At 40.6% G+C, this 10793-nt stretch overlaps 1 long non-coding RNA gene across 2 annotated transcripts; it reads right to left on the reverse strand.

The window, feature by feature from the left end:
• Positions 1-1070: 1070 nt before the first annotated feature.
• On the reverse strand, positions 1071-3946 carry LOC122006561. 2 transcript variants are annotated; one of them, XR_006118725.1, is made up of 3 exons: positions 3297-3946; positions 3110-3210; positions 1071-1136 (listed from the first exon to the last, which is right to left on the reverse strand). It is a non-coding gene; the product is annotated as an uncharacterized LOC122006561 (long non-coding RNA). The 2 variants fall into 2 exon arrangements; XR_006118726.1 differs by lacking the exon at positions 1071-1136 and adding an exon at positions 2644-2707.
• Between the last annotated feature and the right edge of the window lie 6847 nt (positions 3947-10793).

Below are 10793 nucleotides of genomic sequence, written 5' to 3' on the forward strand. Positions count from 1 at the left end.
AACGCCCTCTCTGATCTCCTCAGTGCAGCCACCGAGACTCCTCGGTCGAACTCCCACCATGCCCTAGCCTTTCGCGGCATTGTCTCACCGATCCTCATCTTCCTCGCGCCGCCGGTGCCCTAGGTTCATCGCCAGCGCATCTCTGCTGGGGTTGCTTCCGGCCAGGAGCAAGGTATCAGTGCCCTAGATTTTTGTATTGGGTATTAAGCCTTTGTGTGGTGTTGACGTGAGATTTATTTTGAAAGGTAGAGGTTTGCTTTCGGTTCCGGCTATCCCACTGCTGATAGTTTGTAGCTGACATCGCTGGATCAGAGGAGTGACCGCCATTTCCAGTGGCCACCAGTATCTTCTACTCATATACACCGAGCTCTACTGCCACCATAGAGGTAATGAGTTAACCTTAGTAGAGGATTTGAGTTTTGGATCTAATTGGATGTTGATTTAGGGAAAATGTGTTGGAGGTTAAGGCTCTAGCGGTTCTAGTCATTGTTCCAACCATCGGATCGTTGTTTGGGCAGCGGGGGAAAGACCTTCTTGCTGCCAAATTTGAGGTAAGCGTTAACCTTAATTGATCGTAAATTTTGTTTAGGTAGGATGATGGTGTTGTGATTAAGGTTTTAACCTAAATTAGTCATAGAGATTTTTATTTATCTATTTATGAGAATTTTAGCTTGTCACACCCTCAAAGGAGTCTTAATCAGACAAAAATCCGACAACATCTCCCCTGTACCGGTGACAATCTGAAACATCAATACAAACAAAATACATCAGCCACATGCGGCTGGAATATTTTTATACACAACCACGCAGTTATAATCACAGCCCACTCGGCTGGAATGAAACAATCACAACCACGCAGTTATATATAAACAGCCCACACGTCTGTACTAAAATCATAGCGAAAAAACGAAGGAAAGCCCACACAAACCAAATAAATACAATGCATGCCGGCACGTCTTAAACACAAATACAACAGCAAAAGAATAAGATAGCCACATGGCTAAACACAAATACAATGCCAAAAATAATAAAAGAATGTACAAAAGAAAACAAACACTAGGTGAAATCATCTTCGGATGTGACGTAGGACCCGGCAGATAGGATACTCCGAGCGACACCAACCATCTACAAGATACCTGAAAACATAAATGTATACATGCGGTGGTGAGTATAGGTAACTCAGCGGGTAATAGAAAAGGCAGTGCACGGTCTACAAATGAAACATGGAGATCAAAAGTATACAGTCTCAGTAGGGAATAAAGAACATGATCATACTATCATAATCAATGCACCTAAACATATCTGACATAATAACCTGACATATAAACTGTACAAACCACAACTAACATAATGATAGATACATACCCAATCTGGAATCGACACATGGCACAATGATCAGTAAACTCACCGGATCTGCAACAGATATACCCGTGACACTTGTGCAATATAAATACGGCTACATATACATGTAAAATAAATGACATGTATGCAGCATGACAACCATATGCAACAATCATATCTCAAACAAGTGCAACAACCACAATCACATGCAACTAGTATCTACTAAGCATGTATGTAAATATATATCCACAGATGCACCGAGCATCATATGCAAATGTGTATGCATGCTCCATGGTCACCCCCGCCACCTCTCCAGACACCACGACCCCGGTATGGCCGAGAGGCTTGGGTCCGTGACAAATCATACAAGCCTCACGCACATAACCGCTATAAAGCGACTGAGGCGACAGTATACTATGTAGTTATCTAACTACATATCTAAGGGTCCCTGACCACTCAAAACTCAAGCCCCCTGACTACTGTACCCTCAAGATCCACTACTCCAGAGTGGTCAAGGCTGACAGAGTAAAAACACTGAGCAGTTGAGTAAGCGCGACAGGACATAGCTCCACTCCCAGCTACCACTCTCCATCAGTGGTAGAGTGGACAGCTATAAAAGACTAACGACCCTCTCAACCACAAGGGAGACTAGTCGTCAGATGCAATGAATGATGAACATGATATATATATAATCATGATACAAACACCGTCATCATCCATGCAACCTCTAAACCACATAAGCACTGCACAACAAGAATATAATCGTCATGATACCTCCACATATCCCACTAAACATATGTACACAACTACACATGTATAATCAACTAAAAATCTCCAATAATCCCACAAGACACATGTACATAAATACAATCAACATGTATCCTCCAGTAGTAAACACGTCAGACATGTGTATAAACCACAAACATACAATCAACACAACTCCTCCAAAAGTGCATAACAAATACGTGTATACATACAACATGCAAATGTACGGTCAACATGATGTCTCCTAAAACACATACCAAGCTACGTACAGTCCACATTATATGCAAAATCAGCATGGTAAATCCAACCACTCGACAATCCCTACAATACATACTCTACACGCGTAATCACAGCAGAGTAGAAATCAAGAGTAGAGACTGTATATGATATAACTAGGGCATCTCAAAGATCAAGCATAAGTATGGAGCAGGAAGTCAACCAACAAATACAATATAAGGAAAAGCAGCCTAATCCATCACATAAAACCATGCACTAAGCTCAATAAAAATCTACATAGAGCCAAGGAAGAAATACCCGCCTTGATACGTAGATCGTGTCCAGAATAAATCTCACGTCATGATGATCATCTCATATCAAAGTCCTACAGAAATCAATATATTTATATTTTATTTAGCTAAATTCATATGAATTAAATAGCTAAATAAAATCCCTAACCCAATAGGATCACTCCAATCAAATCTGATCTCTGATTAATCCTCCAAAACAACACATCATATTAATCCAATAACAATTCTATTCCTTAATTACCAATCCACCACGTAATGATATCAAACCACAATAACCTATCATAAAATCAAATCTCTATCATAAATTCGCATCAACCTAACATCATCACCGACAATTAACCAAACCACCACATCTGATAATCCAACCAACAATCAATCCAATGATCCTATAAGAATGATCACATAACAATCCACATCCCAATTAATTCCTTAATCTAATTCATTACATAATGTAATCAATTGATAACACAACTTACCCAAATCCAAGGTGGCAACTAGTGAAACATGACAAGATGGATTCACTGTCAAAACAAGATCGCCAGAATTATGGTTCACCGGTGAACAGTACTGACCGAAGCTACAATGACCAACCAAGCATCAAATCTCCATATTCCAATACCAAAATAGAAATCAGATTGCTACAAAATCTGATATGAATCATACCTTACCCCGATTTAGTGCCAATAGATTCGATTCATGTGGAGAACCCACCTCTGGAAACTAGGTAGCAACTGGTGTCACAGGTGGAATGGAAAAATGTAGGCGCTCCTCCTCTTCAAATCCGCAAAGAACAATGTTCTGGTGATCATCCTTCTCTCCAAGACCCTTGTCCGATCGAGTGCCCTAGATCACCGATCGATAATGATGTCGTTGAGCCGAGCATCACACAGGACAAGATCAAGATCGTGAGGTATGGCAGGTGAGCAATATTAGGGCACGAATTAAATGTGAGACAGAGAGATCGACCTCACCGCTATCGGCATCGAGCTCGGTGGTCGCCAGCGAAAAATCAGAGCTAGGGCTCAGATTCTCTCGCTTCTGGTCCAAGATATGCTCACACCAGGGCAACGATCTGGGGAGAAGAATGAGGCTAGGGCTACATCGGCGATGGGCGGCGCTCAGTGGCGTCGGGCAGCGTGGCATGGTCGGGAGAGATCGACGTCGGCGACATTGAGCAGAGACGTGAGGGAAGGAAGGAGAGACGCACGAGCAGACAAGGAGAAGAGAGGCTCAGCTGGCAGCGTCGACCAGTAGCCGGCGATCGCGAGCTCAGCGTCGGAGAGGCAGAAAATCGCCGGAGAAGGGGGGTTTTGGGAAGAATGAATCGGGGAGAAAGAATACGAATAGGGGAAATTTAGGGAAATTAGGATTTAAACCTAGGTTAGATTAATTAAAATCTAAGTCAACCCCCAAATCAACTCCCACTTAAATGGGTATTCCAAAACAGGCTTCTTCTGTACCCTGAATCTATCCCCTCAAAACGGATCATACGGACCCCGTTTAATTCCCAAAAAATCTCTAAAAATTCCTGAAAAATCCAATAAGATTTGTCGTCCAATAATATTTATTATTTAATTTTTCAGTATTTTACATAGCTAACTAAAAAGATATATATATTGGTGACTCAGGGTTTTGACGCGAGACGAGTATCTCGACGTCGTATTCGGACCAGATTGGACTTTTCTATTGGAGACGGGTACTTTGACTTTATGTCATTTGATATGCATAGTAATGATTTTAACAAATAACAATGATTGTGTTTCTTATTTGCTTCGGTTGATCACTACCCGATTTGTTACATGCGTGTTTATTTATTTGTTATGCACATCATGTTAGTATTTACCTGATTATACATGCTTATAGAGGTAGTGACACAACCATGTTATTTATTATGTTCAGGACCTAGGGTTTTTGATACCTTATCTGATATGTGTACCTTTGATTTGGTTCATTGTCCTATGGTACACATTTTATATTTATATATGGATATTGCTATACTGTTCAAGATATTGTCATGTTTAGTGTCATGCATCATCTCGCATGATTGCATGTTGTGTGATAGTCTGCTCCATTATTGTCGAGCACATCGCCAGTTACATGTATCTCCACACACCACCACTCATGAGTTAGTGGTATATCAGACAGGTATGTGGCAGTTCTGCTGTTTGGCTCCGTTGGTCTGGTGACTCAGCGTGGTAGTTGGCAGATAGTTCTGCTCTGTTTGGCTTCGCTGGTTTAGTGTAGCAGCGTGGTAGCCGGCAGGCGGTTGGACTTTGTTTGGCTTCGTTGGTCCGCTCATGGGTAGTGTGACGCAGCGTGGTAGCTGACAGAGATTCCTCCCCGTCATCATGTACCGGGAGATGAGAGCATTGAGCTCCCCCATTTATGATTTGGGGTAGGAGGATAGGTGTACTCTGACAACATCCCGTCCACTCGGTCACTCATCAGGAGAAGTGATGGTAGAGTGCACGGTTGTCACAACCCTACTCACTCGGTCTCACCATCGTGTGTGAGATGGCTGACTAGCGTCAGGGGTGACCATGGCATTGGCATCATATGCATGATGCATTTATTGCTTGTGTTTGTTGTATTATTTGCTGCATTTGGATGGATGCATATGATTGACATGCATACAAGATTTATGACACTCTTGGTATGACGACCTTGTTATACTTATACCCAGGTCCTAGTTAGTATTATTTTCTCCTGCTTATTTCAGTTGCATTTATCCTACATGTATCAGGAGACTGTACGCATGATTAGTGTTGGTTGTTATTTTCTTTATTATGCATATTAGTTGTTACCCGCTGAGTGTTGGACTCACACCCTCCTCCATTGTTATTTTTAGGTTGATGCTGTCCGGAGAGTTCCAGTCGCTAGTCCCCTGCAGACCACGAGGACGTTTGTTGATCTTTTGGTTTTTCTCCTTTATTAGACTTGTGCTATTTTGATACATCTGGACTTGTATCAGTTTACTATATGGATATTGTCGATGACTTTCATTCGGATTTGTTTTACTGCATGTCTGCCTAGACGACATAAGAGGTGAGTGGATTTATTACATCGGATTTGTGCTTTATGGGTGTAGTGGAGTAGGAAATATGTTTTGAGCTTTATGGGTGTAGTTGATTAGGGTTGTTTTTGAGTCTTCTTATCATTGCTTTAGTTGTTCACTATTAAACTGTGTGGATGTTTGGATGTGTGTTATGTTTTATTATTATTATTGTTCCATCTGTATTGGTCGATGTATATGTGGCCCTGGAGGCAATGTATAAAGTTTCAGATTGTCAGCCGTACAGGGGAGATGCTGCCGAAATTTCTTCGGACAGGGACTCCCTTGGGGCGTGACAATTTATTTGGTATCAGAGCCAAGTTGGCGATACTTGTTTGATTTTCGTGTTATGGATTTTCAAGATTTAGCTGATACCAATTTATTGGTATCAGAGCGGGTTATGATACATGCTTATGGTGTTCTGGATTTTTGGAGTTAGCCCGAGTTTACTAGTAAACTTGGGTATTTATTTCGGATTAGCACGGATTTCCATTATGTTATGTTTCGGACTTCCGTTTCGGATTTATATGGATTTCCGGTGATTTTCTCGTTCGGAATTTTGAGGTAAAATGGGAACTGGACAGCGATGGAACATCTCTAGAGGACAAATAGGTAAACAGGTAATTATATAATTTTCGTTACTTGTAGTAATATCTGGTGTAATAATTTAACGGATATGAAGCAATGTACATGTGTTTAGGCACGTGTTTGGGGCTCTCGATTGGGATTTACCATTTATCCTGCTTTTAGAAATTTTACAACTTTCTTTGCAATGCAGACCGTCTACTATTTTAGTTTGCTGTATATCTGCATATAGGACTACATATATGGCCATATCAATGCCGTATCCGGTTGCCTAGGCCCATTAGTCCCATATATTGAAGCGAAGCTAAGTGTTATCGTCCACAATTGCATACGATGTGGTCACCTACTGCAATGCCTAGGCAATATACTAAAACCATTTGTTTTCCAATTGGCTTGACTATCAGTGCTAGAATAAATAGAATAACAATATTTACCAATAAAGGTTAGAGTGCTAAATTTCCTAGTACTATTTGTATACAAACACCCCAACAGACCACCTATTGTTTCAAAGTACTTTGGTGTTAATGTATGTTGGATGTGCTATGGCACATTGGCATACCGAGGCCAACCATATGCTGGGTCGGCTACGTAGGGAATGTCAGGTTGATTCGGTTAAATATGTCGATTATTCATATCTATGTTGCGTGTACATATAATTAGTATGTGTTGTAGGAGTCATGTGGAGATTGTCCATTTGCAGGTAGTATTTGTATACATGTTTGATATGATTATTGTAGGTTTCTTGTGGATTATAGCTATGTAGTTCGGTGTATGTGTCTGATTGTATTATTGGAAGTATCTTGTCGATTTAATATATGTTGTGGGATGTGCACATGTGTTTGAGTGTCTTATGGGAAGTATCTTGTCGATTAAATTGGTGTTGTGATATGTACACATGTGTTTGGTCTGGTATTCGAGGTAACTTGTTGATTATGTTTGATTTGTGAGTGCACTCGGGTTTAGTATGTTTTATTGGAAGTATATGTTGACTATACTCATAGGATATGTGTGTTAGTTAGAGCCCTAGAGCCAATCATTTGATGATTGTATTATGGACTTATTGTATCATATTCTTATATAAATAAAGACATTTGTTTTGGTTATTATACTTACTTGTATTGGTGCCAAATAAACTAAGTATAATAGCGTCCTTGAGTAGAAGGTTCTTACCTATATCAATCGATTGGTTGAATCGATAGTGAGATGATATAGGGAACACTACTCTTAATCATTCCTAGTCGAGTATTAACATTAAGGGACAATGTTAATGCAATAAGACTAGCATGTAGGTCAACTCGACGACTTGATCTCACAAGTCATGGATATAGAGATATCAAGTTGACACATGGGTATGCATTGGAGAATGTATACTGAATGACCCGCCATGAGAAAGTATCATGGATCATTATATGAGTGTCATATACTTTCTCATATGGCTATTAGTATGACTACTAGTCCTTAGACCTAAAGTCACAATGGTTCCCTACATAAGGAGTTATGTGCTTTGGTTTCGTCAAACGTCACCCGTAACTGGGTGGACTATAAAGGCGATTACTGGGTATGTAACGAATTATGCAGAGGGATGTGAGTGATGTAGATGGGATCTATCCCTCCTATATAACGGGAGAGACATCGATATTCTTGATAGAGTGAGACTACGAAGTGCATGGTCATGCCCAAATGAGTCAATATGAGATATTGAGGTCATTTGATTTAGTGAGTCTACTTGGAGTTCAAGATTTAGATTGGTCAGAGGATGACACGGTCTATGCCTCACATTGATCAATCTAGATGTCTAGGATAGAAGGGCACTTGTCATATATTGTGAGGAGTCACAATTAGTAGTCACAAGCTGATGTTGGATCTCAACATTCTTGTAACTTGGGTAGTAATGATGTGTTGCTAGATACCACTCATTACTTATGCTTTTAAATGGGTTTAGGGGCATTGTCAACGTTACAAGAACCTATAGGGTCACACATTAAGGACAATTAGATGGAGATTAGGTTCATATGATGAACCAAGAGGATTAGGTTCATGTTTTGAACCAAATTGGATTAACAGTAATCCAAGTTAGGCTAATTGAGTTGGACTCAAGTTGATTCATGTGTTCAATGAGTCTAATTTAGATTATGACTCATTGAATCAATATAATTAAATGAATTAGATTCATTATATTAAGTTGGTTTAAATCAAATGGTTAGATTAGATCAACCATGAGAGAGATTTGGTCAAGTTTGACTTGACCATTTGCCACCTCATTTGTGAGTTAGCAATAGGAGGACTAATGATGATGTGCCACATCATCAAAGCTAGCACATGTGTGTGCCACATCACGGAGTTTACAAACCCCTTTCCATTTAATGTGGCCGGCCACATTAATTGTAAGGGAGTTACAATTGTGGTCGGCCACTCAAAATGAATGAGAATGAATTTTTCATTCAAGGAAATTCATTCTATCTTCTTCCTCCTTGAGCTCTTTCTTCTCTCCCTCTAATCCTACCTTGGTCGAACCCTACTAAGGTGCTAGCACACTTTAGTTTGGTTTTCTCCCTCTTTTGTTCGTGTGGATACGTGTAGAGGATTGTCTACCTTGACAATCTTGAGATCCGGCACCTTGGACGAGCGGGATTCGCGAAGGGCGCGCATCAAGGGTAAAAACTCTTAACCATCTAGAACTCTAATGTAAATCTAGAGTTAGTAAACTCGTACTCGAAGGTTTTTCAAAATTTTATTCTTCACACAGATCCGGTGACAGGGTTTCGGGGTTTCCGCGACGCGGAAAAGTGGTTTTCGCGGCTCGAAAAGCCCAACAATGTGTACACATGTTTGGTGAGTATTATTGGACGTGTATTGTCGATTATACTTACGATGATATATGCACCCGGGTTCGGTATGCATTGTTGGAGGTATCACGCTGATTTATACGTGTGTTATGAGTGTGTTGGGTGTGTACTAATTAGAGGATATTGTCGATCATACATATGTTGTGTGTGCACGTGTGCCAGATGTATGGTTGGTAGCAACATGATGATTCTACCTATGTTGAATGTAGAATGTTGAGTGTCTACATTATTTTATTGGTTGTATTACCCTGTCAACTAATTCTCCTATTGGTGGGTGCCCGACCTACTACGATGTTGAGAGAGTTGACAATGGATTTGATTTGCTTACTAGGTTGTTACACCTTTGGCTGGCCACAGTGATATGTGGTAAAGTGATCTTGTACAGTCTCTAGTTGGATAGTAAGATGTCTTGATCACTTATGGATTGGTGGTGGTGGAGCGTTGCTCCCATATATTGTGGATTACTTGTAGTGGAGTATTGCTCTCATATATATATTGTAGATACATATTATGGATTTGATTGTGGTGGAGCGTTGCTCCCACATATTGAGGATTTCTTGTGGTGGAGCATTGCTCCCACATATTGAGGATTTCTTGTGGTAGAGCGTTGCTCCCACATATGTGGTATTTTCTGTGATGGAGCGTTGCTCTCACACTGGTGGATCTATTCTTTGGTGATTTTTATTTTTGGTGATTAGATTTTAGATTTATTGTCAGGGATCTTATGGTTAGGAATGTCTTTAGTACAGACATTGTGAGTTCTTGATTTTACCATTAGAGCTTGCAGAGCCTTAGATGTTTTTAGGGACTTGATGATTTTGGTATTCGTAGGATGTTTGGATCGGTTTCCATTGTCCTTGTTGACGATGTTGTGATCTATTTCGGATCCGAGGTGAGTCACGTACACTATTTTGCATAGTTCTAGAGATGTTTCAATGGGAACATCTATATGCGAAGTTCAGTAGTCGTTTTGGGATTGTCTTTTGTGAGATTTTTGGGACACATGGTTACCAATAGGGAATACCGTGGATCCACAGGAGATAGAGTTGGTTACCATTTGGTAGTAGTCATAGTCTATACAGGACTCGCAACTTCCTTGGTCTGGCTCGATATTACAGACGGTTCGTCAAGGGTTTTTCCCGCATAGCCATGCCACTGATACGCCTGACCAGGAAAGGCATGAAGTTTACGTGGTCCAAGGACTACGAGACCAGCTTCCAGGAGTTGAAGAGGAGATTAGTGTCTGGTCCAGTTTTGGTTTTATCTTCTGGAGAGGACGGATTTATACTCTACATTGACGTTTCTCTTCAGGGTTTGGGCGTTGTTCTGATGCAGCACGACAAGGTAGTCTCCTACGCTTCTCGACAGTTGAAGGAGCATAAGAAGAACTATCAAGTTCATGACCTGGAGCTAGCCGCCATCATCTATGCTTTGAAGATTTGGCGACATCATTTGTACGACATTACATTTGAGATTCTCACTGATCATAAGAGTCTCAAATATATTTTCACCCAGAAGAAACTTAATCTCCGACGAAGGAGATGGATGGAGTTTCTAAAGGATTACAATTGTACCATTAGCTACCACCCAAGGAAAGCTAATGTGGTTGTCGATGCACTCAGCAGGAAGTCCAGAGGGACTTTGGCTTGCCACCAGATTTCAATCACAGACTTGATT

This window comes from Zingiber officinale, chromosome 1A (genome assembly GCF_018446385.1).
Source record: "Zingiber officinale cultivar Zhangliang chromosome 1A, Zo_v1.1, whole genome shotgun sequence".
NCBI lineage: Eukaryota > Viridiplantae > Streptophyta > Magnoliopsida > Zingiberales > Zingiberaceae > Zingiber > Zingiber officinale.